General features: G+C 38.8%; 1 long non-coding RNA gene across 1 annotated transcript in view; it reads left to right on the top strand.

The window, feature by feature from the left end:
- The window catches only part of LOC138414150 (uncharacterized), a 37,401-nt gene extending 11,498 nt beyond the window's left edge, over positions 1–25,903 (top strand). Inside the window, exons 2-3 of the long non-coding RNA XR_011246570.1 lie at positions 24,523–24,621; positions 25,892–25,903. This is a non-coding gene — a long non-coding RNA (uncharacterized lncRNA). The remainder of the gene's footprint in view (positions 1–24,522; positions 24,622–25,891) is intronic.
- The last annotated feature ends 1,583 nt before the right edge of the window (positions 25,904–27,486 follow it).

Below are 27,486 nucleotides of genomic sequence, written 5' to 3'. Positions count from 1 at the left end.
CAATCTTTATTTTTAAGTCTGTTTTTTCTGATATGACTGTTGCTACTCCAGCTTTCTTTTGATTTCCATTTGCATGGAATACCTTCTTCCATCCCCTCACTTTCAGTTTGTATGTGTCCCTAGGTCTGAGGTGGGTTTCTTATAGACAGCATATATACGGGTCTTGTCTTCATATCCGTTCAGCCAGTCTGTGTCTTTTGGTTGGCTCATTTAATCCACTTACATTTAAGGTAATTATCAATATGTGTGTTCCTATTGCAATTTTCTTAATTGTTTTGGGGTTTTTTGGTAGATCTTTTTTCTTTCCTTCCTCTTTTGTTCTCTTCTCTTGTGGTTTGATGACCATCTTTAGTGTTGTGTTTGGGTTGCTTTTTCTTTTTTGTGTTTGTATCTATTGTAGTTTTGGGGTTTGCTGTTCCCATGTGGTTTCAATATAGCAATCTATATATGTACAGGGTTGTTTTCAGTTGCTAAGTCTCTTTCCTTCCTAGAGGAGTTCCTTTAGCATTTGTTGCAAAGCTGGTCTGCTAGTGCTGAATTCGCTTAGCTTTTGCTTGTCTGTAAAACTTTTCATTTCTCTGTTAAATCTGAATGAGAGCCTTGCTGGGTAGAGTAGAGTATTCTTGGTTGCAGGTTCTTCCCTTTCATCACTTTAAATATATCATGCCACGCCCTTCTGGCTTGCAGAGTTTCTGCTGAAAGATCAGCTGTTAACCTTATGGGGGTTCCCTTGTATGTTATTTGTCATTTTTCCCTTGTTGCTTTCAATAATTTTTCTTTGTCTTTAATGTTTGTCAATTTGATTACTATGTGTCTTGGTGTGTTTCTCCTTGGGTTTAACCTGCTTGGGACTCTCTGTGCTTCCTGGACTTGGGTGGCTGTTTCGTTTCCCATGTTAGGGAAGTTTTTGACTATAATCTCTTCATATATTTTCTTGGGTCCTTTCTCTCTCTCTTCTCCTTCTGGGACTCCTAGAATGCGAATGTTGTTGCGTTTAGTTTTGTCCCAGAGGTCTCTGAGACTGTCTTCATTTCTTTTCATTCTTTTTTCTTTATTCTGTTCTGCGGCAGCGATTTCCACCATTCTGTCTTCCAGGTCACTTATCCGTTCTTCTGCCTCAGTTATTCTGCTATTGATTCCTTCTAGTGTAGTTTTCATTTCAGTTATTGTATTGTTCATCTCTGTTTGTTTGTTCTTTAATTCTTCTAGGTCTTTGTTAAACATTTCTTGCATCTTCTTGATCTTTTCCTCCATTCTTTTTCCAAGGTCCTGGATCATCTTCACTGTCATTATTCTGAAATCTTTTTCTGGAAAGTTGCCTATCTCCACTTCATTTAGTTGTTTTTCTGGGGTTTTATCTTGTTCCTTCATGTGGGACATAATCGTCTGCCTTTTCATTTTGTCTATCTTTCTGTGATTGTGGTTTTTATGCTGCAGGCTGCAGGATTGTAGTACTTCTTGCTTCTGCTGTCTGCCCTCTGGTGGTTGAGGCTATCTAAGAGGGTTGTACAAGCTTCCTGATGGGAGGGATTGGTGGGTATTTCTCTGGTGGGCAGAGCTCAGTAAAACTTTAATCGTCTTGTCTGCTGATGGATGGGGCTGTCTTCCCTCCTTGTTGGTTGTTTAGCCTGACGTGACCCAGCACTGCAGCCTACAGGCTCTTTGGTGGGGCTAATGCCAGACTCTAAGAGGGCTCACGCCAAGGAATACTTCCCAGAACTGCTGCTGCCCGTGTCCTTGTCCCCGCGGTGAGCCACAGCCACCCCCCCGCCTCTGCAGGAGACCCTCCAACACTGGCAGGTAGGTCTGGTTCACTCTCCTATGCAGCACTGTTTCTTCCCTCTGGGTCCTGGTGCACACAAGATTTTGTGTGTGCCCTCCAAGAGTAGAATCTCAGTTTCCCCCAGTCCTGTCGAAGTTCACAATCAAATCCTGCTGGCCTTCAAAGTCTGATTCTCTGGGGATTCCTCCTCCCATTGCCAGACCCCCTAGTTGGGAAGCCTGACGTGGGGCTCAATACCTTCACTCCAGTGGGTAGACTTCTGTGGTGTAAGTTTTCTCCAGGTTGTGAGTCACCCACCCAGAAGTTATAGGATTTGATTTTATCGTGATTTTGCCCCTTCCGCCATCACATTGCAGCTTCTCCTTTGGCTTTGGATGTGGGGTATCTTTTTTTGGTGAGTTTCAGTGTCTTCCTGTTGATGATTGTTCAGCAGTTATTTGTGATTCCAGTTCTCTTGCAAGAAGGAGTGAGTGCACGTCCTTCTACTCTGACATCTTGAACCAATCGCCTCTCTACTGTTTTTTTAACTGAATGGAACATTCATTGAAATTAAATTTGGGATATTACTTTCAAGTAACCAGTTTTGGATATATTCATCCATCTGAACATCTTTGTTTATTGTTTAACCGATTTCATCTTTTATTTGGAAAACTTTTTTGTTCCTACTTTATCTGGTTCATTGTATTTTTCTTTTCTTAATTTTGTTAGTATGAGTCCTTAGCACCTAATTTTCAGTCTTTTCCTTTAATAATAAAGGTGTATTAGCCTCACAGTTTTCTTCTGAGGCAAGTTTTAACTGTATCCCACAAGTTATTACTTGACATACTTTTTTTATCCTTGTAATTTAAAGAGTTTATAATTTAGGTTTGATTTCCAGTCGATTACATAGGTTATTTAGGAGTTCATTTCTTATTTTACCTAGTTATATTAGTTTGTTTTCTTCTTTTTATTAGATTATGTTTGAAGAATATGGCATGTATAATATCAGCATTTAAAATTTTATTAATAATGTCTTTCTGGCTTAATGTATGGCTGAGTTAAAGAAACATTTAAAAATTACATTTTCTCTACTCAAAAGAACTTTGATATACACTCAAAGTGATTAAGTCACTCTATGACCATGCTTAATTTTTTGTCTATTACATGTTTCAATTCTAAAAGATCAATTGAAATATCTCAAGGTAAATTTATTCTAATAAACTTCTCATTTATCTCTTTTGTTCTTAGTATTTTAATTGCATTGTTATTTGGTACATTTCCATGTAAGCGTATTTTATCTACTTTGAAACCTATGCTTTTTGCCTATTCATAGGCGTCCCACAATAGCCCTCTCCTCTTAGAAATTCTACTTAGGCCTGCAACCTCAAAAGTACCTTTTCCTACTTGCCTCTCTGGGTGTTGTCTTGTTTCAAGACCTAGTTAAGATTAAGTTTAGAGGGAGAGAATGTTTGAAATGCAAATTCACACTGCTATTAGGTGTTTCAGGCTTTTCATTTAATATATTTTTTCCTCCCTGATTTTTATGATTTTAACAGGCCTTCTCAACAGTGTAGAATACAGAATACTGACGAGTATTAGTAGTGAACTAAGAAGAACAGATATATTAAATGAAAAGTGAGGACATGGAGAGAGGCAAAATGTGCAGATGTAATTACTTGTTACGATAACAGTTACCATTTATTGAATGTCTGCTATGTGTAGGCACTATGTACATGTGCACACTTTTCCCTACAGCTGCACATAAGGTAGGTATTATTCACTTCAATTTAGAAATGAAAAAGTATTTAGAAAAGAGAGATTAAGTATCGTGGTAAATATCATACTTCTTAAGTGGCTGAGCTAGAAAGCTTGGCTGATTCCCAAAGTCTGTCTGAGTCCCAGTGCCCAGTTCTTCCCACTGTACCACACTACCTTACTTATATGCAGACTTAAGGGGATATTCTGAATAAATAGTTGTCCATAAATAAAAACCATAATATTTCCTTAACTATAGAAACTGTATTTATTTAATAAATATATATTCAACATGGTACTAATGTTGCAGCCACAAAGTAAGAGGAAATGATGGTAGAGTAGGTGTTTTGGGAAGAAAGTAAAGACACATGGAGACATGTATTTCAAGTAGCTGTGGGATGTCAGAATGGAGATATCTAGTAATAAGCTGGAAATATTGCTTACTCTGGGAAGGGGTCATTCAGTCATTCAGATCAATAAAACAGATATTTATTGAGCATCTACTCTATTCAGGGCATAGACAGGCATTGAGAATAGCTGCAAGGGTATTCAGACTACTTCAGGTATTGGGTGAATACAATGTTTATTAGTCCTCACCAAATAAATGAGAGTTGACCTGGGAGTAGAGGTCACCCAAAGCAAGCCCATAAAACACAGGGGAAAGTGGAGGAAAGAGGTTGAAGACAGCTTAACAATCAGCAAAAATGTAACGGCTAAGCTAAAGAACAGGAGTTCATGAAGGAAAAGTTAAGAGAATCAGAAGGAGGACGAAGAAGTTAATACTATGTTGAAAGCAAGGAAGAGGAAATTTTGAGTGTCTAAAATTTGAAGAATGAGTTTTTGTTTCAACCATCCCCAAGTCAGAACCAATTTTAGCTTCTACTTCCAGGACCACATGCCAAATTGGTGTTCTGTTTCTTGGGTTCAGGGCAGAGACCCCAGCTCTTTGCAAAACTGATCAGAAACCTGGAGTTGACAGTCCTGAAATCCTCTAGAGAACTGAGAGCTACCTGAGACTGCAGCATGGCCATTCCTGATGGATATTACTACAAAAATTGGCTCATATTTTGTGGTTCTAAGATATAGATTGAATAGCATCTTGAACCTGTCCTATTCCATTACACCAGTATACCACAATGTGGCACATGCTGAGAGTTGCCTTAAAAAATAAATTTCTCGAGCGGACTGGGGTTGGCGTGAACACAGCCTGCAGGGGGTTAGTGCACCACGGCTACCCAGGAGGGAGTCCGGGGAAAGGTCGGAACCTGCCGAAGAGGCAAGAGACTTTTTCTTCCCTCTTTGTTTCCTGCTGCATGAGGAGAGGGGATTAAGAAAGCTGCTTAAAGGAGCTCCAGAGACAGGCCGCGAGCCGCAGCTAAAAGCGCGGACCACAGAGCCGGGCATGAGACGCTAAGGCTGCTGCTGCCGCCACCAAGAAGCCTGTGTGCAAGCACAGGTCACTATCCACACCCCGCTTCCGGGGAGCCTGTGCAGCCTGCCACTGCCAGGGTCCCAGGATCCAGCGACAACTACCCCGGAAGAACGCATGGCACACCTCAGGCTGGTGCAATGTTACGCCGGCCTCTGCCGCCACAGGCTCGCCTGCACTCTGTACCCCTCTCTCCCCCCCGGGCCTGAGTGAGCCAGAGCCCCAGAATCAGCGGCTCCGTTAACCCCGTCCTGTCTGAATGAAGAACAGACGCCCTCTGGCGACCTACATGCAGAGGCGGGTCCAAATCCAAAGCTGAGCCCCGGGAGCTGTGTGAACAAAGAAGAGAAAGGGAAATCTCTCCCAGCAGCCTCAAGAGCAGCGGATTAAAGCTCCACAATCAACTTGATGTACCCTGCATCTGTGGAATACCTGAACAGACAACGAATCATCCCAAATTGAGGAGGTGGACTTTGAGAGCAAGATTCATTATTTTTTCCCCTTTTCCTCTTTTTTGTGAGTGTGTATGTGTATGTTTCTGTGTGAGATTTTGTCTACATAGCTTTGCTTTCACCGTTTGCCCTAGGGTTCTATCCATCCGTTTTTTATTTTTGTACTTGTAAAAAAATTTTTTTTCTTAATAATTATTTTTGATTTTCATAACTTTATTTTATCTTTATTTATTTTATTTTATCCTCTTTCTTTCTATTTTTTCTCCCTTTTATTCTGAGCCGTGTGGATGAAAGGCTCTTGGTGCTGCAGCCAGGAGTCAGAGCTGTGCCTCTGAGTTGGGAGAGCCAACTTAAGGACACTGGTCCACAAGACACCTCCCAGCTCCACATAATATCAAACAGTGAAAATCTCCCAGAGATCTCCATCTCAACACCAACACCCAGCTTCACTCAATGACCAGCAAGCTACAGTGCTGGACACCCTATGCCAAACAACTAGCAGGACAGGAACACAACCCCACCCATTAACAGATAGGCTGCATAGAATCATAAGTCCACAGACACCCCAAAACACACCACCAGACCTGGACCTGCCCACCAGAAAGACAAGATCCAGCCTCATCCACCAGAACACAGGCACTAGTCCCCTCCACCAGGAAGCCTACACAACCCACTGAACCAACCTTAGCCACTGGTGACAGACACCAAAAACAACGGGAACGATGAACCTGGAGCCTGCGAAAAGGAGACCCCAAACACAGTAAGATAAGCAAAATGAGAAGACAGAAAAACACACAGCAGATGAAGAAGCAAGATAAAAACCCACCAGACCTAACAAATGAAGAGGAAATAGGCAGTCTACCTGAAGAAGACTTCAGAATAATGATAGTAAAGATGATCCAAAATCTTGGAAACAATAGAGAAAATGCAAGAAATATTTAACAAGGACCTAGAAGAACTAAAGATGAAACAAGCAACAATGAACAACAAAATAAATGAAGTTAAAAATACTCTAGAAGGGATCAGTAGCAGAATAACTGAGGCAGAAGAACGGATAAGTGACCTGGAAGATAAAATAGTGGAAATAACTACTGCAGAGCAGAATAAAGGAAAAAGAATGAAAAGAACTGAGGACAGTCTCAGAGACCTCTGCGACAACATTAAATGCACCAACATTTGAATTATAGGGGTTCCAGAAGAAGAAGAGAAAAAGAAAGGGACTGAGAAAATATTTGAAGAGATTATAGTTGAAAACTTCCCTAATATGGGAAAGGAAATAGTTAATCAAGTCCAGGAAGCACAGAGAGTCCCATACAGGATAAATCCAAGGAGAAACATGACAAGACACATATTAATCAAACTGTCAAAAATTACATACAAAGAAAACATATTAAAAGCAGCAAGGGAAAAAAAAAACAAATAACACACAAGCGAATCCCCGTAAGGTTAACAGCTGATCTTTCAGCAGAAACTCTGCAAGCCAGAAGGGACTGGCAGGACATATTTAGATTGATGAAGGAGAAAAACCTACAACCAAGATTACGCTACCCAGTAAGGATCTCATTTAGATTTTTTTTCGTTTTTATTTTTGTGGTACGCAGGCCTCTCACTGTTGTGGCCTCTCCCGTTGCGGGGCACAGGCTCCGGATGTGCAGGCTCAGCAGCCATGGCTCACAGACCTAGCCACTCCGTGGCAAGTGGGATCTTCCTGGTCCGGGGTACGAACCCCGTGTCCCGTGCCTCAGCAGGCGGACTCTCAACCACTGCGCCACCAGGGAAGCCCTCATTCAGATTTGATGGAGAAATTAAAACCTTTACAGACAAGCAAATGCTGAGAGAGTTCAGCACCACCAAACCAGCTTTACAACAAATGCTAAAGGATCTTCTCTAGGCAAGGAACACTAGAGAAGGAAAAGAGCTACAATAACAAACCCAAAACAATTAAGAAAATGGGAATAGGAACATACATATCTATAATTACCTTAAATGTAAATGGATTAAATTCTCCCACCAAAAGATACAGACTGGCTGAATGGATATAAAAACAAGACCCATATATATGCTGTCTACAAGAGACCCACTTCAGACCTAGAGTCACATACAGACAAAGTGAGGGCATGGAAAAAGATATTTCATGCAAATGGAAACCAAAAGAAAGCTGGAGTAGCAATTCTCATATCAGACAAAATAGACTTTAAAATAAAGACTATTAGGGCTTCCGTGGTGACGCAGCAGTTGGGAGTCCGACTGCCGATGCAGGGGGCATGGGTTCGTGCCCTGGTCTGGGAGGATCCCACGTGCTGCGGAGCGGCTGGGTGCGTGGGCCATGGCCGCTGGGCCTGCGTGTCTGGAGCCTGTGCTCTGCAGCGTGAGGGGCTGCAGCAGTGAGAGGCCCACGTACTGCAAAAAAAAAAAGAAAGAAAGAAAGAAAGAAAGATAAAATAAAGACTATTAGAAGAGACAAAGAAGGACACTACATAATGATCAAGGGATCTATCCAAGAAGAAGATATAACAATTGTAAATATTTATGCACCCAACATAGGAGCACCTCAATACATAAGGCAAATACTAACAGCCATAAAAGGGGAAATCAACAGTAACACAGTCATAGTAGGGGACTTTAACACACCACTTTCACCAATGGAAAGATCATCCAAAATGAAAATAAATAAGGAAACACAAGCTTTAAATGATACATTAAACAAGATGGACATAATTGATATTTATAGGACATTCCATCCAAAAACAACAGAATACACATTTTTCTCAAGTGCTCATGGAACATTCTCCAGGATAGATCATATCTTGGGTCACAAATCAAGCCTTGGTAAATTTAAGAAAATTGATATCGTATCAAGTATCTTTTCCGACCACAACACCATGAGACTAGATATCAATTACAGGAGAAGACCTGTAAAAAATACAAACACATGGAGGGTAAACAATACACTACTTAATAACAAAGTGATCACTGAAGAAATCAAAGAGGAAATCAACAAATACCTAGAAACAAATGACAATGGAGACACGACGACCCAAAACCTATGGGATGCAGCAAAAGCAGTTCTAAGAGGGAAGTTTATAGCAATACAATTCTACCTTAAGAAACAGGAAACATCTCGAATAAACAACCTAACCTTGCACCTAAAGCAATTAGAGAAAGAATAACAAAAATAACCCCAAAATTAGCAAAAGAAAAGAAATCATAAAGATCAGATAAGAAATGAAGGAAACGATAGCAAAGATCAAAAAAACTAAAAGCTGTTTCTTTTAGAAGATAAACAAATTGATAAACCATTAGCGAGACTCATCAAGAAAAAAAGGGAGAAGACTCAATAGAATTAGAAATGAAAAAGGAGAAGTAACAACTGACACTGCAGAAATACAAAAGATCATGAGAGATTACTACAGGCAACTCTATGCCAATAAAATGGACAACCTGGAAGAAATGGACAAATTCTTAGAAATGCACAACCTGCCAAGACTGAATCAGGAAGAAATAGAAAATATGAACAGACCACTCACAAGCACTGAAATTGAAACTGTGATTAAAAATCTTCCAACAAACAAAAGCCCAGGACCAGATGGCTTCACAGGTGAATTCTATCAAACATTTAGAGAAGAGCTAACACCTATCCTTCTCAGACTCCTCCAAAATATAGCAGAGGGAGGAACACTCCCAAACTCATTCTACCAGGCCACCATCACCCTGATACCAAAACCAGACAAGGATGTCACAAAGAAAGAAAACTACAGGCTAATATCACTGATGAACATAGATGCAAAACTCCTCAACAAAATACTAGGAAACAGAATCCAACAGCGCATTAAAAGGATCATACACCATGATCAAGTGGGGTTTATACCAGGAATGCAAGGATTCTTCAATATACAGAAATCAATTGACGTGATACACCATAATAACAGATTGAAGGAGAAAAATCATATGGTCATCTCAATAGATGCAGAGAAAGCTTTTGACAAAATTCAACACCCATTTATGATAAAAACCCTCCAGAAAGTAGGCATAGAGGGAACTTTCCTCAACATAATAAAGGCCATATATGACAAACCCACAGCCAACATCGTCCTCAATGTTGAAAAACTGAATAAACTGAATAAACCTACCTAAGGAGACAAAAGACCTGTATGCAGAAAATTATAAGACACTGATGAAACAAATTAAAGATGATACAAATAGATGGAGAGATATACCATGTTCTTGGATTGGAAGAATCAACATTGTCAAAATGACTCTACTACCCAAAGCACTCTACAGATTCAATGCAATCCTGATTAAACTACCAATGGCATTTTTCACAGAACTAGAACAAAAAATTTCACAATTTGTATGGAAACACAAAAGACCCCGAATAGCCAAAGCAGTCTTGAGAAGGAAAAATGGAGCTGGAGGAATCAGGCTCCCTGACTTCAGACTATACTACAAAGCTACAGTAATTAAGACAGTATGGTACTGGCACAAAAACAGAAATATATCAATGGAACAGGATAGAAAGCCCAGAGATAAACCCACGCACATATGGTCACCTTATCTTTGATAAAGGAGGCAGGAATGTACAGTGGAGAAAGGACAGCCTCTTCAATAAGTGGTGCTGGGATAAGTGGACAGATACATGTTCATGATTAGAACACTCCCTAACACCATACACAAAAATAAGCTCAAAATGGATTAAAGACCTAACTGTAAGGCCAGAAACTCTCAGACTCTTAGAGGAAAACATAGGCAAAACACTCTATGACATAAATTACAGCAAGATCCTTTTTGACCCACCTCCTAGAGAAATGGAAATAAAAACAAAAACAAATGGGACCTAATGAAACTTAAAAGCTTTTGCACAGCAAAGGAAACCATAAACAAGACCAAAAGGCACCCTTCAGAATGGGAGAAAATATTTGCAAATGAACCAACTGACAAAGGATTAATCTCCAAAATTTACAAGCAGCTCATGCAGCTCAATAACAAAAAAACAAACAACCCAATCCAAAAATGGGCAGAAGACCTAAATAGACATTTCTCTAAAGAAGATATACAGATTGCCAACAAACACATGAAAGAATGCTCAACATCATTAATCATTAGAGAAATGCAAATCAAAATTACAATGAGATATCATCTCACACTGGTCAGAATGGCCATCATCAAAAAATCTAGAAACAATAAATGCTGGAGAGGGTGTGGAGAAAAGGGAACACTCTTGCACTGCTGGTGGGAATGTGAATTGGTACAACCACTATGGAGAACAGTATGGAGGTTCCTTAAAAAAACTACAAATAAAACTACCATATGACCAGCAATCCCACTACTGGGCATATACCCTGCGAAAACCATAATTCAAAAAGAGTCATGTACCAAAATGTTCATTGCAGCTCTATTTACAATAGCCAGGAGATGGAGACAACCTAAGTGTCCATCATCGGATGAATGGATAAAGAAGATGTGGCACATATATACAGTGGAATATTACTCAGCCATTAAAAGGAACGAAATTGAGTTATTTGTAGTGAGATGGATGGACCTAGAGTCTGTCATACAGAGTGAAGCAAATTAGAAAGAGAAAGACAAATACCGTATGCTAACACATATATATGGAATCTAAGAAAAAAAATGTTATGAAGAACCTAGGGGTAAAACAGGAATAAAGACACAGACCTACTAGAGAATGGACTTGAGAATATGGGGAGGGGGAGGGGTAAGCTGTGACAAAGTGAGAGAGTGGCATGGACATATATACACTACCAAACGTAAAGTAGGTAGTGGGAAGCAGCTGCATAGCACAGGGAGATCAGCTCGGTGCTTTGTGACCACCTAGAGGGGTGGGATAGGGAGGGTGGGAGGGAGGGAGATGCAAGAGGGAAGAGATATGGGAACATATATATATGTATAAGTGATTCACTTTGTTATAAAGCAGAAACTAACACACCATTGTCAAGCAATTATACTCCAATAAAGATGTGAAAAAAAATAAAATATAAATAAATTTCTCATGTCAAGCTATCATTTGCATATCCTTATAAAAGGAAGTAGATGCATTAGCACAGCTTGAACTTTCTAGTTGCTTAGAACCTGAATAAGTAGGAATAAACAGGAATTCTTGTGCCATGTTTGAATTTCTTTATTGATTTTTCTTTGAAAAACTTAGGCTGTAGACAGCAGACCTGTTGCATAATTGCAAGAGCTAATAAAAAAAAGGTTATTTGCACATCATTCACATGACATGTCTCAAAGTCAAAAAGAAAGTATAATTTCATTTCCTATACAATGTTAAGTTCAACATTCTGGTTCCCTAGAAGACCAGGAAAACAATTTTTCCCTCTATATGTAATTCCTGCTTTGGTTCAGCTGAATCCATTAATAGGGAAATAATTGATTCAGAGGTAGTATGATACCTCTCTACAGAGACAGTAATATATTTAGAGAATCTCTATGATTATCTCTAATTAAGATCTCAATTTGCATGAGATATTGTTATTTTTAATGATAAAAATATTCAAAAATTTCCTGAAGCATTGATCGTATTTCCTGTGTCTGCCAGAAGCCAGGAAAGCTGGGTTATAATTATATCTGTGTCACTAACTCACGTGGTGATCTTTTTTTTAAAAAATAAATTTATTTATTTTATTTTTGGCTGTATTGGGTCTTTGTTGCTGCGTGCGGGCTTTCTCTAGTTGTGGCGAGTGGGGGCTACTCTTCGTTGTGGTGCTCAGGCTTCTCATTGTGGTGGCTTCTCTTGCGGACACAGGCTCTAAGCACGTGGGCTTCAGTAGTTGTGGCACATGGGCTCAGTAGTTGTGGCACACGGGCTCTAGAGCACAGGCCCAGTAGTTGTGGCACACAGGCTTAGTTGCTCCGTGGCATGTTTGATCTTCCTGGACCAGGGCTTGAACCCATATCTGCTGCATTGGCAGGCAGATTCTTAACCGCTGCGCCACCAAGGAAGCCCCTCACGTGGTGATCTTGAGGAGATCAATTCAAACTATCCCTGTGATTCTTCCCTTGAAACTTCACTGGATTGTTATGAAATTTGAGTAGATTGATTCAGGAAATATTTATTATGTGTTTACTGTGTGTCAAGCTCTGTTCTAACACCAGGGCTTCAGTAGAGAACATGACAAATGAGATTGCTGCTTTCCTGGAGCTTAAATTCAAGCCAAGAAAAAAAAAATTAAACAGCTACATGTGGATACATATCACAAAGGGAAGTATCAGATGTAACGGTAGTAACATGGTAGTTTGGGAGTCAGGAAAGAATTCTCTGAGAAAATGACACATGAGCTGAGATCTCCAGGGTAAGAGTTCTATATGTCAGCAACTTTCTGTGTCGTAGGGAAATCATATAGAAAGGCAGGAAGAATTTGAGGAAGTATGAAAAGTTCAGAATAGCTATCATGATGAGTGATGGGGAAGAAGTGAAAGATACGTAGTTATGAAAACACAGTGTGACATGGCTAGTAAGAATGTAAATTGATTCAAACATTTTGGAAAGTGTTTTGGTAACATGAAATAAGAATCTCAAAAAATATTTCTAGCCTTTGATTCAACAGTTTCATATCTGGATATCTATCCTGCCGAAAATCTTAGAAAATACAGAAAAAATTTAAGAACAAAGATACTAAAGTGCATCTGTAACAGGAAAATCAGGGGAAAAATGCCTATACAGGATGAGCAGAAATATTGTGTGTGCTATTAGGAAATACATACAGCTAATAAAAGTCTGTTTATGAAGAGTTTGTAATAATATTTTAAAAATTGTTATAATTTATTTTATAGTACTAAAGCAGGGGCAGGGCAGGGGTGGGTCCAGGTAAATACTGCTCACGCCGTGGATCTGGATCACAGCTGAGGAACTCTCAGATGAGGAGAATATCCTGATCTTTTGTAGGGTTACTGGCAAATCAGCTTCACCTCTCCTCCAAAGAAAGATATTGTCTTTATTGCCTGGAATGTCTCCAGGAAGAAGAGGAAATCGTCTCATCTTGACTGTCCTGGCCAGCAAACAAGTCTGTTCTTCGGCCTCTAGGGAGACAGTATTTCTAGCTTCCAAGGCTTTTTGCCAAGAGAATAATCTTGAAAAGGTAATCTATCACAAGAGGTATAGAAATACCATGGAGAATTGTCTCCTCAAAGCCGTTATTTTCATTATTTTTATCGTTTTAACTGATAATAACTCTTAGTGTTGTTTCAGCAAAGATTATTATAACAAGCACATAATACTCATAGTAGTGTGAAAAATGGAAAGTTGGCTACATAGAGACCCATAAGTGTTAGCCAATCTAGGGAAGTTTCTGCCACTAATTAGTTGTAACAACTTCTCTGGGCTCCGGTTTCTATTAAATGACAGTTCAAGACTAGTCAACTATCTAATCTCTAGTCTACTTTAAATTCTGTCATGTTATTATTCCATATGTGGGGAGGGACACCCATAACTAGTACTATACAGGCTTGGACTAGGTTTTAATAAAGGGTTATTGAATTGAACTGCCCCTGGTTAATATGCAAACATTTCTGAAAACTACAACAAAACATGCCTAAATCATAATCTCTCCACCAAAAAAAATTTTTAAATCACTTCTAATTTCACTGTTGACTAAGATTATTTTTCCTATACAACCCCTTAGTGATACTAGGAAAAGGGATGAAATGGGGATTCAGAGTTGGGTAAAGTGCAGAGAGAGCATCATAGCAGGAGAGCCCTCAAGTGTGGGAGGTTTCCTGAGAGCTAGACAGAAGGAAAGGGGAAATGGAGCAAAATAAACAAAATCGACCTTCCTCATATTTATTCCAAGAATCTGCCCTCCATGCCTTCAACAAACTCATGTTCTTTAAAAAAAAAATAAAAGAAGAAGAACTGTATTACCGTAATTTCCAAATACAAATCATATGAAGTTATTTGATGGGATGTAGGGAGAAAAATGCGTCAATATGTATGTGAATAGGTAATATGTCACATTCATATGCATGGCTCTTTTTCATATGTGTGTATTAATAGATCCTGTTGTGATTAATAAGATACAAATTTGTGAGGCAATTTATAGAAATGTTTAGTCAAAAAAATTTTTTTTTTTTTTTTTGGCTGCGTTGGGTCTTCATTGCTGTGGGCTTTCTCTAGTTGCGGCAAGCGGGGGCTACTCTTTGTTGCGGTGCGCGGGCTTCTCATTGTGGTGGCTTCTCTTGTTGCGGAACACAGGCTCTAGGTACGTGGGCTCAGTAGTTGCGGCACACGGGTTCTAGGGCGCACGGGCTTCAGTAGTTGTGGCTTGCGGGCTCTAGAGCGCAGGCTCAGTAGTTGTGGCGCACAGGCTTAGTTGCTCCGTGGCATGTGGGATCTTCCTGGACCAGGGCTCAAACCCACGTCCCCTGCACTGGAAGGTGGATTCTTAACCACTGCACCACCAGGGAAGTCCCAAAATGTATGTTCTTTAGCAACTAACTCTAAAGGTACGGCTAATAAGATAGAGGTGAAATGGAGGTTGTCAGTGACATTTTAAAAAGTATTTAAAGTGGTTATTTTATATTTGAAAAGGTGGAAAGGACTATTACGTACCATCTTTGAGAAGCAGCTTTTGGTATTCTCTGCTCAGGAGTGAGGAACACCAGATTTCAGGCCCAACTTAACTACTATCTAGCTGGCGATCTTGGCTAAGTCACCCTGCCTCACTGGGTCTGCCTTGACTTAACTGTTCTGTGTGAGTCAAATGTGGCTTAGGATAATCAGGAAAGAGTATTTTGTAATCATGAAAGTCTCTGAATTAGATTTAGCAATGATAATTCCCTGTATAAAGACTTAACAAAATTCCAGCCATTTAAAATTTTGTTATTTGAGTCTTAGCACAAATAGGATAGTACCTGCTAATTCAGATGTTTTGTATTAATTTTTGAAAGATGCAGTCCTCATAAAACCCTCAAATAAGTGTAACAATGTACACATTACCACCTTGCAGACAGCCCGCAGCTTGTAGGTAGTGGTAAGCATTCAATCCAGGTCAGTGTCCAATTCTCCTGCTCTTTCATTATACCACATGCCTTATGCACGCAAATTTTTATTGTATAAAAATGAAATTAAACTTTCCTATCCTCCAAGACCTGAAAAATCGAACATTATCTAACATTATTGTGAGCTTCTATTTCTCTGCATATTATCCCTTGAGAATCTGTAACAGTTTAAGAAATATTTCTGTTATTTAACAAGTACCACTTTCATAGGGAAAACTTCAAAATCAGTCTTGCAGTGCTCCCAACACTGCAAGATCTCTCACCTTTTGGTGAGTGGAGTCCTTTTTAACTTTCTTTGTTGTGAAATGAGAGCAAATACCACCCCAGTAGATCCCATAAGCTCACAGGGGTGAACTGAGGCTGTGAGAGGGGCTGAGTAGCTCTGGAAGGTGGGGTAGCGATCCAGGGGAAGAGTAAACTGACACTGGAGTGGCTTTAAGAAAAGAGGAAATGGTTTCTCTAGATGCTGACAAAACTCTCACATGCCCAATCAAAATATACATGCCGGGCTTCCCTGGTGGCACAGTGGTTGAGAGTCCGCCTGCCGATGCAGGGCACACGGGTTCGTGCCCCGGTCCGGGAAGATCCCACATGCCGCGGAGTGGCTGGGCCCGTGAGGCATGGCCGCTGAGCCTGCGCGTCTGGAGCCTGTGCTCCGCAATGGGAGAGGCCACAACAGTGAGAGGCCCGCGTACCGCAAACAAACAAACAAACAAACAAAAAACCACCACCAACAACAAAAAACTAGATATAAGAATTATAGTTTAGGAACTATTTTACCATTGATATGTTTGCTAATAACCCAAACATGTTCACCAGCTCTGCATCTTGTCTCTCGCCACTCTGACAAGTTTCCCAAAATTTATCAGTCTGTATGTTTAGCCCTGTCCACCTTTGCTCTTCATTCATCCACCTGCCCTTATGCCCCAGCCTCTACTGAAGAAAAGGAAAAACGGAAAGAAGAATTCTAATTATCTTTCTCCCCAGCTTTTGAGGACTGTCACAGCTGTTTTGTCCTGTAGTATCCCTATTAACTAGCAATTACCTAATGAGTGGATGAACTGACATCTCTTCAACCTGAAGTACCTGAAACATTGGTAGAAGCTTCCTTACCCAGTAGAAAACTGAGAGCCCAGTCCAATCCTCAACTTTCTGCTTGTTTTCAAGCACAGGAGGGTTTCTGTGCTTTTAGGGAAGGAATAAGCGCAAAGCTAGCTCTTGCTATAATTGTCAAATTGAATCTTTTCTGCTCCCGTTTGGACTTTTCTTTACTCCCCAGCTGTAAATGATTTATTTCTCCCGGGAAAAGACTTACATTTAACAGGGCTCTTTAGTGATTTCATTTCAATCTTCCTTTTGAACAGATATATATTCTTCATTAATAATGAAAGAAAATCCAATAGAAAAATGAACCACGGATATGAATAAGCAGTTTAAGTGAAATCAAAATAGTTAAATTTTTACCAATTAATTCAAAATGCATATTAAAATGAGATATCAATTTTTGCTTATAAAGGTGATAAAATTGTAATAAAGAGACTGATCATATCCACTTTGGGTTAAGATGTTGGAAAATAGGTACCTTGCTGCATTATTGATGGGCACAGCAATAGATATAGCCTTTCTTAAGAGCAATTGACGATACTCATAAAAATTTTAAGTACATGTAGTGCTTTGACACTGCACTTCCATGGGTTGTGGGTTCATTAGAGCATTGCTTATAATAGTGAAATGGTGAGTAATAGAAGAGTGGTTAAGTAAATTAAGGAAAATGGGTACTACGGACATTTGTGGAGCTGTTCAAAAAAGAATAAGATAGAGCTTTACATATAGACATGGAAAGGTGGATATAATGCATGATGTGAAAAGTTACCTGATAAAATAATATGTGTAATTTCAGGTTTGTATATACAAAGAAATAAGTTGTCTGTCTGAGATAACCAGAAAGCTCTTAACAATCGTTGCTTTGAGGTGGAGGGTAGGGGAAGCTGAGATGCATGCACCGGAATCTTCTAAGTAAGGACTATCTCTAATATTCTATGAGGCGATGGGTTTTATCACCCGAATTTTTATATGGTAAGCTCAAAGAAAACGTTTAAAGCAAAATTTCAACCTTAATGCATTTAAAGTAATTTTTAAAATTTCTCTATGTTTCTTTATTCCCCCCACATATATTATTTGAATACTTTATCTATGCCATGAACTTTGCCAAACAACTACAGTATATATGCAAATACACACATCTCTGCTTACACACACACACACACACACACACACACATCTCTGCTCTCAGGGAGCTAACAGACTGTGTGCACACATGTTTTTCTTCACTCTTCCATAGAGCTCATACCTGCTATTATTTTTCCCAACATATTTTATTACCTAAGTTAATAATTATTATTTTGAATATTCCATCAAAAAGAAGTCCCAAAATGGACATAATTATTGCCCTATAGGTGAGCATTTAGGGTATATGTACCCTTTCTCAGTGAATGGTCTACTCTAGAAGGGAATCAGTTACATGGATACCTTTTACTTCCTGTGTATCTCCTACTAACCAAGCACTGTGCATATACACCTACTTTCATTCTCACAATAACACTACAGTATTAGTATCCTTATATTACCAACGAGAAAGGTAAGTTCAGAGAGATTTTGTAAGGAGGATATGATTCACTACTACTTTAAAAAAAAACAACAACTCTAAATTGCCTCTTTCAATTCAGGAACTTGATTAATGATTACATAATCATTATGTTTAATCCTCCAAAAGCTCCAGCTAGATACATATCTCAAATTTATAGTTGAGGAAATTCAGAGAGAATAAAGCCTTAGGTTCGCATCCGGGACTCAGTTGACAGGCTGTTAGCAAGGGTGTCAAGCAACACTAGTGAGTGATGCCGTCTCACTGTGATAGTAGATGCATCCCCACCCAAGTGCGGAAGTCAAGTGGGGATGAACCCTGTGTTACAAGTTTTCCTTGATGGTTGTTACCGCAACCCTGGACATCCTCAGTTGGTTCTCCTTAGGTAGGATCAAGTTATTCTTCTTCCCTCATATGTCCCCAGGTTTCCCTTTACATTTTGGTGGAAACAAGAAGGATGAAAAGAACACAGGACCAGACACTGATGAGGTGCTTGATGTGAGGGGAGCAAAGGCAAAGAGGAGGCATGAGCTTAATGGAGAGGCTGAGATCACCCCTAAATAGAAGCTTCCATTCCTTACACAAAGCGCCACACATTCTGCCTCTGAAAAACACCTAAATGAAGAACAGGTTTCTCCCCACCAGAGGCCACAGCCTAGACTGTGTGGTCTTTCTCCTTCTCTCCTGCAGCACCTATGAGGTTTTTTTTACGTCCACCGAAGAGGGTTCAAACTGCTTCCCAACAGCGTCTGGAATGTTGGAGCTCAAACTGTGCATATTCACTTATTAAAGGACAGGCTTGTCACTCATTTCAGTTGTGCCTAAGGATATTAAGTTAATATTAAGTTATGCCAACCTACTTTACTCCTCCAGAGGCAGGAGAGTGGTGGTGATGGGCATAGAACTTCAAGTTAAAAGATCTTAATTACAATCACTGGTCTGCTCCTGATTAGATTTTGGCGATGTGTTACACCTCTGAGCTAGTTCTGTAAAATGACAAAGCTATTATATTTTTCATAAAATTGTTGTGAATATTAAGTGTGGCTACCTAGCATAGGGGGCTGTCATCATCATCATTATCATCATCACCATCATTATTATTTTACAGGTCTAAAAACTTTTATAGCTTCCATGTTGGGTTATACGGTCCATTCTTTCTGATCCCAGGCTTGAACTTTTCTTTTAAACTGTGACTCGTTTCTCATCTCCCCTGACTTCCTTGGGAGTGCCCCCAGTGCTTCTGGTGCTTTTCTAGGCTTCAGAACTAGAAGACTCAGTTGCTCTTTGACATCCTGGATGGCAGTGCCTCTGTTGAGTGCTATCAGGACCAATCAGAACAAGCCTCTGTTTCTTGCATGTTGGCCAGGATAAGATTCCAAGAAAGTCTCTTCTGTTTTCTGTAACTTAAATTTTCAACCTTCTAACTCTGCACTTTCAAGCTTTCCCAAAACTTTAATTGTTGTCTTTAGTCTATTCTGGCTCGAGTGATTTATGCGAAATTCTTTGAAAATTATAAAGTACTGTAGAAATGTTGAAATTGTTATTGTTTGTTTTCCACCCAGCTGTTAGTAACTCTTAGCACAAAATTCTGATTATTAAAACTAAAGCATTGGTACCTAATGCCACAAAACTGTACACTTAAAACTGGTTAAAACAGTAAATTTTGTGTTATATATATATACACTATAAATATATAACATAAATGTTGTATATTATATATATGCAATAAAAATATAAATAAAATTTTTTAATAAAAAAATAAATATAGTAAGAGGAAAATTTAAAAAAAGAAAAAAACTAAAGCATTGGGACTTCCCTGGCGGTCCAGTGGTTGACTCTGCGCTTCCAACACAGGGGGCGCGGATTTGATCCCTGGTCGGGGAACTAAGATCCCACATGCCTCATGGCACAGCCAAAAAAACAAACAAACAAAAACAAAACTAAAGCATTAAAATCCTATTCATGTTTTGATTTTTTTCTACACTTCTACATCTACACCAGACAGAGGTACACATTTACTTATATTTTGAGGGAGAGGGTTGTACAACATCATCTTTATTGTAGGGTCCTTTTCCAGGTATTTGAGGACTTATATAGCCTCTTTGTCTTTCAATTCAATAAAGCCTTCTTAGTTATGGAAAACTGGAAATAAAGTTAAGCTTATTTAAGATGTATTTAATCCTTTAAGAAAAGCAGTTTTGTTTCTATTTATAATCACAAGTTTATTAATCAAGTCGATGTAAGATCTTTAGAAAATTATTTTGATGAATAGATATATAATTTATCACTTATTATGAAGCAAAAACCTTTTGATGGGTCAAATAATGTCACTGTAATATTATTTAAATTATTCTTGCTCTGATATATTGTCATTTAATAACTGTCTTGAATATTAATAATAAAAGTCAAACAATCCTATAGAAAAATGGAGAAAGACTATGAACAGCCACTCACTAAAAGAAATATAATCATTAACACATTTTAAATGCTTATAATTTGAATAAAAACATAAAATTTAAAATGAGACCTTATTAAATTTATTATATTGCCCAAAATATAAAGATCTATAATATCCAGTGTTAGCTGTTTTGAGTGGCACTGTCGAACCTTCTGTGATGATTGAAATGGTCTATATCTGTGAAGTCCGATATGGCAGCCAATTACCACAAGTGGTTATTGATCACTTAAAATGGCTAGTGTGACTTAGAATTGAAGTTTTAATTCTATTTAATTTAAATTTAAGCAACTACATGTGGCTAGTGGCTCCCATGTGGGACAGCACAGGTAGCAACATGGGCAGTCCATTAAACCTTTTGTGGTAGTATAAATTCATATACCTGTTTTTTTTGTTGTTGTTGTTGTTGTTTTGTGGTATGTGGGCCTCTCACTGCTGTGGCCGCTCCCATTGCGGAGCACAGGCTCCAGACGCGCAGGCTCAGCGGCCACGGCCCACGGGCCCAGCCGTTCCGCGGCATGTGGGATCTTCCCGGACCGGGGCACGAACCCATGTCCCCTGCATCGGCAGGCAGACTCTCAACCACTGCGCCACCAGGGAAGCCCCATATACCTGTTTTGAAGAGTGATTTGGAAAAATCAAAATTTAAAAGGCAGACACAATGCTAAGAGTAGTGATTATAAGCATGTGAATGAATACTTGAAAGTGTGCAAATATAGTCAAATAATATTTATTGCAGTGTAATTTTTGAGTTAATAGTTAGAAACCGAGTTCAATATCCATTAATTTAAAAATAGTTTGTTTATATTTATATAGTATATTTATATGTTCAAACTGTATAATTTTATAGTTATTTATAAAAGTATGTGTCAGATTTGCAAATATTAACTTGACTATCCATGATAGTCTGTTGAATTAAAAAATAGTTAGATTGCTAAAAATATGCATGGTCTGGCAAACTTACTTCTCAAAGAAAATATGTGGGTATGTTTGTCTATGCATAAAAATTATGATAATACATTAAAGCAAGTGTCATTGTTACTTTTCAATGGCGAGTGGGGTAAGCAACTAACGGGTTGCTTGAATATTTTAAAAACATGTTTTCTTCTTTAAAAAGAAAAAAATCTAAGGAGAAAATATTAATTTCATTTTATGTGCTCAAATTATGCAAAATTTGTATTCTATCTTTTAAGATTTTATAATTCTATAGGGAATATAGACATGAAAAATAATACATTTATTAACAGTTGTAAACCTTGGAATACTGACTTCTTCAATATGAGAAAGGGAGAGGATATATGACAGTATATTTACTCTTGATTTGTGGAGATAGTATTGTTGAGGGTAGTTGTGATCTTTGTGCAGATATGTGAGTGAAAGATTAGTGTGGAATCAGCTGTCTTCGAATGCCAAAATCATGTGATATTTATCCTGCATATAAACCCATGGTGGTTCCTAACCAATTCCAGCCTTTTTCTGATTGGGATCTCCTCTTAAGCTTTTGGTTATCACAAGGACTTGGATCAAAGGGGAAGCTCTTTCTAAAACATAAATTTGATCTCACTCTGTCTTTCACTTAAAGAAACTTTAGAAGTCTCCACACAGTTTATGGAATATTGTCAAGTCCGTACTCTTTTTTTTTTTAATTTATTTTTATTATTTATTTATTTATTTTTGGCTGTGTTGGGTCTTCCTTGCTGTGCGTGGGCTTTCTCTAGTTGCGGCGAGCGGGGGCTACTTTTCATTGTGGTGCACGGGCTTCTCATTGCAGTGGCTTCTCTTGTTGCAGAGCTGGGCTCTAGGCGCGTGGGCTCAGTAGTTGTGGCTCATGGGCTTAGTTGCTCTGTGGCATGTGGGCTCTTCCAGGACCAGGGCTTGAAGCCATGTCCCCTGCATTGGCAGGCGGATTCTTAACCACTGTGCCACCAGGGAAGCCCTAAGTCCATACTCTTTAGCAGCATATGCTAAGACTTCCATAATCTGACCCCAATTTTATTTTTCCTCCTTTATCTTGTAATATTTCCCCATTCTCGTCCCTTTTGCAACAGACTACTCATTTGTTCCTGAAATATGCCAACCACTCTCAAACCTTCGTGCCTTTTTTCAGGCAACTTTTCTCAAAAATACCCTTAACTATATACTCTCTGTCTTATCTACCCTCTGAACTCAAGGCCTAGCTTAATACCACCTCTTTGAATCTCTCCTTGTTCCTACCAGACAGAACTAATCTCTCCCATGCTCTCTGTTTTCTAAAACTCACTGTAATTACTTCTATCCTAAATTAGAGATAATGTTTACACATTAATTTAGAGGTAATTATTTGCATTACCCATTACCATTTCTCCTCTCAATGATGTGTTCCTCAGGCTGGTATCACGTCTTATTCATCTCTGTATAAGGTAATGCATGGATAACCTGATAAGCAGTAAGCTCTTGATATATGAAACTATTATTTTGTTTCTTATACTCTTAGTACCTTCTCAAATGTATATTATAGATTTGGTGTTTAATTGATTTTGCTCAAATTAGTGAATTCCTTATAGCACATAGTTTAAAGACCTATCTATCACCTAAGCCCTGGCTGAAAACTGTACTATCACATTATATATGTATGTGTGTGTATATATATATATATATATATATATATCTCTATATATATATATATCTATGCTTTTATGAATCCTAAAAGTTTTTATCTTCTCTGCTTTTAGCTTATCACATTGCTTGTCTTTATATCTTCATTTAATTTGTTCATTTGTTACAGAACTGTTTATTGAACCTCCATTATGAACAAGACAGTTTACTAGGTCCTAGATATACAGAAATAAAACAAATATTATTCCTGCCCTCATGAAGCTTTAGAATATAGCAGAACAAATAAACATTAAGTAAAGATTATGTAATTAAAATTTGATATCTGCTATGTAGAAGCAGGGTGTTATGACTGCTTACAAAAAGGGACTCTAACTTTATCAGATGAGCTAAGGAACATTTCCTTGAGGAAGTGATATTTAGACTGACACCCAAAGAATGGATATGAATTAGGTAGAAAAAAACGGTCAGGGATATTGAGAGAGGTGGGAGAATGAAAATGTTGATGAAAATTTAATCAATAGCACCTAAGAAAGAAACGGACAATTTTATTTGCACCAACCTGAGGATTATAACTTGAGAGGCAGTCTTTCATAAAGCTCTGAGGACTGTTACACCAAAGAGGTGAAGTGGGAGGCCAGTATATATGTGATTTTGGCAAAGGGGTACGTGCAGTCAAGCACTCATCTTGGTAGAAGGTTACCGCTATTCACATGGAACAGATATCTTAATTAATGGTTTTAGTGCTTTTTCTAAATATGGGAAGATACAAGAAACTGGGTTCATAAATTTTCTCCTGAAAACATCCAACTGTCTGAGGTCCAGCTCTGTCAGTTTCCCAGAGCACAAAGTGTCTCATCCTGATTTCGCACTGAATTCCAGCGACTGCAGTGGCTAATGACTTGATTCTTGTAGAACTGGATGGTGGCAACATTCTTTATTTTATAATCCTCTCCCTTTCAGTCTTAATTTTGACCAAGATTTGGGAAGCATTTCATGACCAGTTTTTCCCCAGTGCTAAGAATGCTCATCCCTAGGTCAGGAGAGGATTTCATTGATAGGCCACTCGATGTGCTATTATTGGACTAGGCCCTGAACAGTAATCAAAAGCCTCTGGACCGCCTGTCTAACTAGTCTGTTATGGTCCAGGAAATGGCTCCCTCTTGTTGCTTCTTCCTGTATCTTAGAGTTACACTATTACAATTATTGATGTTATAGAATTATATATTTGATCAATCGTTTGAAGTACCCAGTCATCATTAATTTTATCTGAGGGTCAGTCACATATTTGGTAATGCAAGAAACAATAATCTTATAAAATAGGCAGAATACAAGTAATATAGCTAGTAACATAAATAAGGTCATGAGTAAGTATTTAAGCTAAGAACTTTCATTAGGTGCAGCCCGGTGTTTTCCCAGGTTGTCTGACCAGTCTGTCCTGCACCAGTTGCTGTCTTCAAGGGAAACGATCTATTGGCACTGTACAGAAAGTTCACCAAAGATGTTTGCACATACAAGGTAAATGATGGATCATTGTGACTACTTACAGGATTGAGAAAGAAATGTTACCTTCTAAGGAGTTACATGGCTGGTGCCAGAAGAAGGAAAACTGATCTTTATGGTTAAGCAGGTATTTCTGCCATAGAGGAGGTCTGGTTAATGCTTCATGCAGATGCGCAATGTACTCTAGAGGAGAGGGAGGAGGTCCAGATAGGCAGAGAAAACTTCATGTTTAAATTTTTCTTGTCTTACCTTAAAATATGAATTTTTATTTCATCAAGAAGATGGGGGAGAATTTCAGACAAAGGGAATAAACTCAAAAAAGTAGATCCTGAATGAAAAGGAGACAGTATGTTTTATAGAGTCAAGTTGTTTTATATGAGCATAACCCCAATTCTCACTGTTGGTGAAATTCCTGGCCTTTGCTCAGTATTCTTGGACCCCAATCTTCCTTTCCAAACATGTCGCTAAATATTTTCTTTCTAATATATGTCTCAGCCCCCAAGAGCCATGCATGAGCCACTCATATTCTTTTCTCTATTCAGAATGTCCTATTCTCTCTCTCCATGTTCAAATCCTCCTATCCTTCAAGAGCCAATTCAAATCCTAAGGTTCTTCCTTATCTAGCTCCACTAGCAGCAATGATTTCTTCCTCTCCATCATTTCCTTTATCTGTATCTGTACCTGGTACATATATATACACACATGTATATATATACATATATATGTAATTTATCTCTGTATTTCTCTCCCAAATGAGGTCTTGTATAATGCCTTTTACAAGGTACTTATTTCATATATTTTTCTTGAATAAAATGACTTAATGTGACTTTTAATGAGCCATGCATGAGACTGATGAAATAATTGGGATGGGGCTTCAAAGGTCCACAGAGTTCCAAAGTGAAACTATTTAGTAAAACTTTAGTTTAGTCAGGGGTTGGGTGTACATTTATCATGTTTATCATGTTTACTTGCAATCTCTCCAAACAAGGAATTGTGAAGAAATCAATGCGTATTATTTCCTATAACCACTCTTGGAGATGAAGAGAATAAACCTTATAGCCTAGTACTTCAGTATTTGCCTAACACTGTACATACATACATCATGACAAAGACATTTATTTCCATTCATTTTTAAATTAAAATCCTAAAATTAGCTTTTAAGTTTTTCTCCAGTTGGTGTCTTCAGAAGTCTGTTTTGTTGAAGCTATAACTCTGGTCTCTCCTTCTTGTACAAGCTTCGCATAATTCTAAGTAATAAGTATGATCTTCTCCCTTTGGCTCTTAGGTCCAAGGAGGCATGGGTTACGAAGCCTACCTATTTCTTCTGAGACGACTTGAAAAGAAGTCTTGAAAAAGCTGATTCAATCATGGTCTTCCCCTTAAAGTGTCAGTACCTTCCCTCTGACACAAAACTTTAGGAAAATTGGGGGAAAATTGGGAAAATTTTGGGAAAATTGGGGGACTTACATCATTCCTGATTTCAAACCTGTAGTGATAAAATAACTATGTAGTTCAGGGGTCTGGGCTAGTTAATTATGATCTTGTTCAGTAAAGACATGATGTTTTCAAGGTTTGGTGTTTTCAGAAGTTCCTTTGTTATGCATAGAGAGAAAAACAAATCTGTGGTCACAATGAACTGCTAACCTTGGCTGGCCATCTAATAAATGTGAGTATTTGGTCACAAGCGTGCAAAATAGGAAAACCATTGATAGTGGATCAGTTGTCTAATCTTCATGAGGGAGAGACGTAGAATATTCAAAGTGAGGAAGAGCCTTCCTTCCTGACTTTCTCTCTCACCAGTAGGAAATTATGTGCCAAGATATTTCCATCTCTCTTTGAGTACAGTGCAGTCAACAAACTGGGAATGAAAAGAGTGTGACTGGGTCAAGCATTATTGAAGTAATTCCACTGAATTCATTGAAATTACACTAACAGCCACTGCTTAAGGAATCCAGCTGATTGATGTCACTTCTTTAGGGATTCAGTCAGCAGAGTCATAGGAGTGCCTAAAAAAACAAAACAGGGCTTCCCTGGTGGCACAGTGGTTGAGAGTCCGCCTGCCGGTGCAGGGGACACGAGTTTGTGCCCCGGTCCGGGAAGATCCCACATGCCGCGGAGTGGCTGGGCCCGTGAGCCATGGCCGCTGAGCCTGCACATCCGGAGCCTGTGCTCCGCAACGGGAGAGGCCACAACAGTGAGAGGCCCGCGTACCGAAAAAACAAAAACAAAAACAAAAACAATAATCTCATCTCCACTAGGGAAGATACTTCATATAATCATGACAACAGGAAATATTGTTGGCCTTAGGTTCAGATTATATCAAATGGTTTATCTTGTCATCTAAAGTGATTCTGAACCAGTCAGCTTTGCTCTCTCCTGCCTCCAAGTTCTGTCTCTTTTTCTGCAGGATTAGTCACATTTGCTTTTCCGGTTCTGTAGCTTTTTCCTGAACCAGAGCTATGGAGATCTTAGTGCCAGATAAGAGAGACATAATTTCACTGTAATGTCCTATTTTTTTTTAAAGTTCCAAGAATTTTATACACATTATCAAATGTGACTGAAACGAAGTTTGCTCATGTTTTACTGGTGGTGTTTGTTTAGAGATGGAAACATGGAGAAAGAAGGTCCTGGAATCTATAGCACTATGAAAGACTGTCTGTTCATTTGTCTGACTTCTCTCTAATCTGTACACTCCTCCAGAGTAGGATATACACTTGCACTTGCTCCTGTATTCCCAACGCCTTTTTTAGCATCTGATACAACAGTGAATGCTGCTAGAAAAAATAAACTGTACAGAAGAGGAAGATAGGCAATAGACTTTGAGATGTTTTGCAGGGCATAGAAGACCTAAAGGGGACAGGGATCCCATCTATTAGTTTC

The sequence above is a fragment of the Delphinus delphis genome, chromosome 8 (genome assembly GCF_949987515.2).
Source record: "Delphinus delphis chromosome 8, mDelDel1.2, whole genome shotgun sequence".
In the NCBI taxonomy this organism is placed as follows: domain Eukaryota; kingdom Metazoa; phylum Chordata; class Mammalia; order Artiodactyla; family Delphinidae; genus Delphinus; species Delphinus delphis.
The sequence above is the reverse complement of the archived record's forward strand: the minus strand, read 5'-3'. Positions and strand labels throughout refer to the sequence as shown.